Here is a 6,398-nt window from a genome sequence, read left to right as displayed (position 1 = left end):
CTCAGGTGTGTCGAAGGCTCAGCTCAGGAGGATCCATGGCGGACTCTGCTGGAGAAAGATGGAACTTCTCCAGCTCCCAACACTTTAGAGTACAGCTGTGGAGATTTTTACAGCAATGGATATTTGAAAATAGCAGCAATAGCATAGATGTGCAAAATGACAGCAGCATGCTATTTAACTGACTAAGATAGCAACTGTGCAAAATCAACATGAATGTAACAACTTGTTGCGGTTGTTGGGAACAGTGGTAGTTATAGAATCTTACAGCTGCTCGGAGGAAGGATCTTTGATAACGCTCCCTGGTGCATTTAAGGCTGATTTATATTCAGAAACCAGGTCGTCTGCGTGTGTTTCGCTGTGAATGCAAATTTGCCTCCACCACTGTTGCAGGCACTCTGATGCACCCCTCCAAAGTTGTAGGTGACCACAGACAGTGCTGCAGAAAGGAGGCCTCTGATTGGTCAAAGGGTCAGATTAAAATGGATACTCCCTTATTGATAAATCTTGTCTGGCCATAACATTTTTCTTACAAAATGAGTTTGTTCTATTTCGTTTGAGAGACAGGAATTATTTTTTTTCTAATTACAAAAGTATTTGCAAATCTGTTTTTTGATCAGTTGTGTTAAAATGTATTATTTTTGTTTTACAGAGCTGTAATAGATGTATTTTCTTCCCAATACTGACATTTACTATTGGAAGCATAGACATATTGGTAATTATAGAATGATAATAAGAAAACAAAAATAAAATGAGCTAAAAGCAGAAGCAGTTAAACAGTTTGAACCAAGGCACTCCACTTCACATCAACATACAAAGTTGGCAGCACGTTAATAATGAGCTGCAATTCTGCTTGTAATTCAAAGGAAGAGGGAGGTAGGCTGAAAATGAAAGCTGTTCTGAATGACAACATGCTAAGTGTTTGTGTTTGTGCTGGAATAAATTGAGCCCCATGCCAAATGATCAAGCATCGCTTGGCTGCCTTCTTTTCACTCAGCAACAGTTTGTTGTGTGTTGCCCAGCCGGAGGCGGCTATTTGGTGCTCCTCCAGGCCAGCTGGTGCACGGGTTCAAGCTGTTAATGGCAAATTATCATTCCATTAATTTCTGTTAATGTTGGTCCTTAGTCAATACTCACTGCTGTACAGAAATTCAAAGTGTCAGAAATGGAAATTCATTCACACGCTCATAATAGTGCATCATTACCCTGTCATGTTAGGTTGAGTTTTTTAGAGGAGTGAAGACTGACTTTCCTTCTGTGGTGGAAACATAGTGCAAGAGAGACCAGTAGACTTGAGACAAGAAAACATGACAGATTGCTATCAATGTGATGTTTCAGAATGTGAACAAAGTAACCAGTTTAAAGTGATCATATAAAATGATCGGTGACAAGCTTATTCTGTAATTGGAATAATGATTTTTTTTTAAATAAGGGAATACATTTGAAATTTACATTTTTGCAAAATATTCTTTTACTTATAGTTTGATGCTTTTTGATTTGTTTCTTTTTAATGTTTAAGCTGTTGACGGTGTCCGTGCCTGTGACACGTGAAGTTGATATTGATAGAAATTTTCTATTAACATTTTTTAATCTCAGTGAATGAATGTATTAAACTCAAAGTGTAAATTTTTGTTAACTTTAGCACGAGATTTTTCTTCTGCAGTGTAAAAGATTTTACACAGGTTTAGCAGGGCTGCAAATCGTTATGTATGAGGGCCTTAGTACTGTCATGATCTTGTTGCTTATGGCTGGCTTAATTGCTCTATTCGTTCACCTAACTCTGCCCCATTTCTCATCACTACTCATCAGATCCACCTGCTTCTGCTTCTATTTAAAGTGCTTGGTTCCATCCATCAGTGCCACATTATTCTTCAGCCTTTGGTGAGAGTTTTTTCTAGCATTACTAATAGTATTCTGATTGCCTGATGCTGACCTGTTTCTGTCTTCGGACCTTTGAGCCTGCCTGCCCGTTCGGATCGGTTTGCCTGACCTGTCTTCGGATTCTGTTGCATTCTACTGTAGACTGAACCTGGATCTGCCTCTTGACTTCACCCACTGGATTATCCTGCCTTCCACCGTTATCTGCCCGGATCTGATCACCTGTCAGTTCTATGTCCTTCAAGGCTTCAGCTTTTCGAACTCTCTGTGCGGCAAGTGCTGCATCTTGTCAGCTGACCAGCTGGTATCACCTCGTCCTCTGGGCACGGTCTGAACTCTAAAGCACATTAGTGACTCATGCCTTCAGATCATCCTCCATCAGGTTTTCATGGTCACTAACCTGCGTTTCCTCTCGCCAGTGGTACCTGCCTCGAACGCCCAAGCTGCTGCCGCTGCAGATCCGCATACCATCCGTTGTTGCTTAAATAAACACTTTTTAAGTTATCCCGCTGTCTGTCTTGCCTGAAAACTGGGTCCCTCGGTTCTGAGTCATTACAGTACTGCTTTTCCAGAGTGATGTGAATTTGAAAATGCATAGACTTTGGTTCAAGTGTGTCATGATTTTATCTAAGGCTCGGACCAACATGCAGTGAAACCAAACAGAGAGACACAGATGAAAGGTTCATCAGGTTTTATTGAAGAGGTTAAGCTCGGTGCAGAGTCTCTCGGTACTCTGCTCAGCCGGAACTGGAAGGCGAGGGGAAGACAGACTGTAAGTTCAGGCTCAGTGGGAAATTTGATTCGTTGATCTTGAAGAAGAGGATCTGTTTTTTGACTAACATTTCCAGAGAGGTGAAGGATCCTTGACTCCAATCTGTGTGCTGGTTTTCCAGAGTATGTCTGATTCGGTGGAGGGCGGAAGAGGGTGTACCGGAACCAGGCTCCTCCTGGTGGTGGAAGGGAGAACAACACAAAAGACAAACACGCAGACTGGAGTCCTGACAAAGTGTTTTTTTTTTTGTTTTTTTGTTTTTTTAAGATTAGGAAGCTTGTTATTCAATTATTGGAGATGAAGAAATCAGGTTTTATTCGAAGTCAGACCATCTTACGGAAGCCCTGAAAGGCAAGTGAAAACATCTGAATAATGCCAAATCAAAAAGGTTTTCTGATTTTCCTTCTTTCATCTGTGTAATATTGCAAAAATTAGAAATATTCTGTCCAGGGGTGATGCTGAGAAACTAGTCCATGCATTTGTAAATCTTTACTATCAGGAAGTCTGTTAGAGTGATAACTATCCTGTGTTTCAACCAGAAGGGTCATAAACTTTTATGACCTCCTGTAGGTCATGAGGCAGAATCACACGGATGTGTGACTTCCATCCAGCCAGTTGGTCAATTCACACCATCTTGTTACCTGCATCCTCTCAGACAATCATTATTGGGTCTGCTGTTTTAGGCCCGCCTGTTTGATGTTGTAAACTGTTAATAAAAGGCTTTGCCATGAAGGGATCTGTGGGAGAAGGTGATGGCTTTCCAAGCCAGGATCTTCTCTCCACCCGGCACACGCTGACGTCACAAAATCCTGTCTCTGTGTTGATCATTTTCCTTTTAATCTTTTAAACTCACATTTCTCTGGATTAAAAACCCAACATTTTTGGTGCTGAAACTCCGGGAGTCAAGATCCAATTGTCCAGGACCGTGCGGGACCAAGGCCAAGAAACTGTCAACAGCCGTCCACCCTTTGCCGGACGGAGCCAATAGGTTGGTCCAGCCCTGCCCTGGACATCCTGGTGACGACTCAAGCTGAGGACTGATCTGCACAGAAACGGTACGCCTAAGGTTTTTTATTAAAAGCTGGTCTGGGACCATGTGAAAGCTATAACTAGTTGTAGTCGCTAGAATATTTGACAAACAGGGTTTGTTGTGGGAGATCTGGGATCGGTATTCTATGCGTTTTGGGTCAGGGACCCTCTGTGTGAAAGCTATAACTAGTTGTAGTCACTAGAATATTTGACAAACAGGGTTTGTTGTGATAGATCTGGGATCGGTATTCTGTGCGTTTGGGTCTGGGACCCTCTGTGTGAAAGCTATAACTAGTTGTAGTCGCTAGAATATTTGACAAACAGGGGTTTGTTGTGATAGATCTGGGATCGGTATTCTGTGCATTTGAGTCTGGGACTCTATGTTGGTTAAAAAATAAAAAATATTAGGCCTTAGGTGTGTGTGACTGTGTGAAAGTGTGTGAGGAAACAATCGAACCGCTGTGTACTGGACTAAATTCTTTAAAAATGGGACAAGGTAGTAGTAAGAAGGAAATGCCAGGTGATGTTAGATGGATGGTGGCGTGTTGTGGTGGTGACCCAGAGTTTGCCAGAAAGTGGATTGAGAAGGAGGGCTGGGATGGAAAGTTGAGAGTTGAGCCGCTGACAAAGATTCAGCAGAAGATGGAGATGAAGTTGGTGTATAAATCAAAAAGAAAACAAGCTAAATACAGAAAAGAATTAGAAGAGTTAAATAAGTGGATTATGCAAGCAAAAAATAGGGAAAGCCAAATACAACAGAAGAAGGATAGAAAGACAGCTACAATTGCTGCTGTAAAAATTAAAGCTGATGAAGAAACTGTTGTATCCCGTATGATTCCTCAATATCCTGACCCTAATCAAATTCAAGGGGGTGATGGGGTTCAAGCAGTGGCATCAACTGCGCAGGAAAGTGGAGATAAACCCCATCACGGTGAATATGAACACAGCCATGCCACTGTTCCTCCTCCAGTGGCCCCACCATCGTGTGGTGATATTGGAGGAGCAGGAGCAGGCCCCCTGTCCGTGTCGTCCTCTGATGATGGTATGGAACTCAGTGCCTCTGACTCTTGTGAGCATGAGTTGGGAGGATCAGGGGGGGATGTGAAGCTTGATTCGAAGTGTTACAGGGATGATTATCAAGTGGAGGCTTGTGGAAGGGGCCCATCTGCCCCTATTTATCCAAGATTGGCTGAATTAAAAAAAACAAGAACAGGACCAAGATCCTGAGGGGGGGGCATGTGCTTTTCCGGTGTTGGAGGTGGCCAACCCTCATTGTGGTCAACGCACGGGACCCCAAGATGGTGACCCACTGGATTGTGGACCCACTGTTCTTGTGTGTGGGCCATGGACAGATGCAGAGATGCGGACTGCCTGTCGAGGTTTACCTCCAGCCAGACAGAACCCAGTTAAATGGTTCGAGGATGTTAAAAATAGATTGAGAAAATTCATGGCAGAAACAGGAAAGCCATGGGCAGAAAACGAACAAGATGACATTGACCCGCTAACTAAGTGGATGCTGAAGCTTTTCAGCGACAAAACTGTTCGGAAAACATGTAATCTGCCTAGTGCTCCTTTTGTTTCCCCACAGGAAGGCCTGAAGCCTGGAGACCGAGTGCTGATTAAAATCATCAAAAGGAAAACTTGGAAAGCTCCGAGGTGGGAAGGACCCTACAAAGTGCAACTAACAACCCCCACTGCCGTGAAAATCCAGGAGAGAGACACTTGGATCCACCAGAGTCATTGTAAACTGATTAAAAACTTTCCACAGCAAAAAAGCCCAGTTACTTTCACAGGGACCCCACGACTAAGGTATAGATCTGTGGTGAAGTCCAGCTTCAAAGGGGTTTGGTTTTTTTAGGACCACTCGTCTCAACGCTGGTGAAGGGAACAACCTAACCCAGTCTTTTAGAGTCCGGTTAGTGGGTGTTTCCTTGGACGGACTGGCAAAGATCTGAAAAACCAAAGTGGTTATGCTGCCCGGTGATGACTGTTGGACCGGTGTTCCTAGGAACTCAAACTGACTGTCTGAAACAAAGGAAGAGCAGGATGATTTTTGATGGATCCACAGCAAGTCATCCTACAGTGCCAAGATGTGGTGGCAACATGCAAAACATGTTGCTGAAGATTTGAACAAAACAGACTGTTATGTTTGTACTCATATTCCTACTCCTACGAATAAAATATGAATTGAAAGATGCTGATGTTTTTATGTATAAGAGGATGGAAATGTTAGAGTGATAACTATCCTGTGTTTCAACCAGAAGGGTCATAAACTTTTATGACCTCCTGTAGGTCATGAGGCAGAATCACACGGATGTGTGACTTCCATCCAGCCAGTTGGTCAATTCACACTATCTTGTTACCTGCATCCTCTCAGACAATCATTATTGGGTCTGCTGTTTTAGGCCCGCCTGTTTGATGTTGTAAACTGTTAATAAAAGGCTTTGCCATGAAGGGATCTGTGGGAGAAGGTGATGGCTTTCCAAGCCAGGATCTTCTCTCCACCCGGCACACGCTGACGTCACAAAATCCTGTCTCTGTGTTGATCATTTTCCTTTTAATCTTTTAAACTCACATTTCTCTGGATTAAAACCCAACAAAGTCCACAAACTGTAGTTAAAAGCCTTCAGCTGATCCAAAATACTGCAGCCAGAGTTCTAAAGAAAATTTAAAAAGAGATATCATATCTCTCCTATCCTAGCTTCTCTTCATTAACTTCCTG

At 42.9% G+C, this 6,398-nt stretch overlaps 1 long non-coding RNA gene across 1 annotated transcript; it reads left to right on the top strand.

Annotated features, from left to right (window-relative positions):
- Positions 1 to 3,468: 3,468 nt before the first annotated feature.
- LOC119793832 lies at positions 3,469 to 5,559 on the top strand. The gene is made up of 2 exons (XR_005282140.1): positions 3,469 to 3,702; positions 5,265 to 5,559. It is a non-coding gene; the product is annotated as an uncharacterized LOC119793832 (long non-coding RNA).
- The last annotated feature ends 839 nt before the right edge of the window (positions 5,560 to 6,398 follow it).

Source organism: Cyprinodon tularosa, unplaced genomic scaffold (assembly GCF_016077235.1).
Source record: "Cyprinodon tularosa strain WSP-4 unplaced genomic scaffold, ASM1607723v1 ctg460, whole genome shotgun sequence".
Lineage (NCBI taxonomy): Eukaryota > Metazoa > Chordata > Actinopteri > Cyprinodontiformes > Cyprinodontidae > Cyprinodon > Cyprinodon tularosa.
This window is presented reverse-complemented; position numbering and strand designations above follow the sequence as displayed.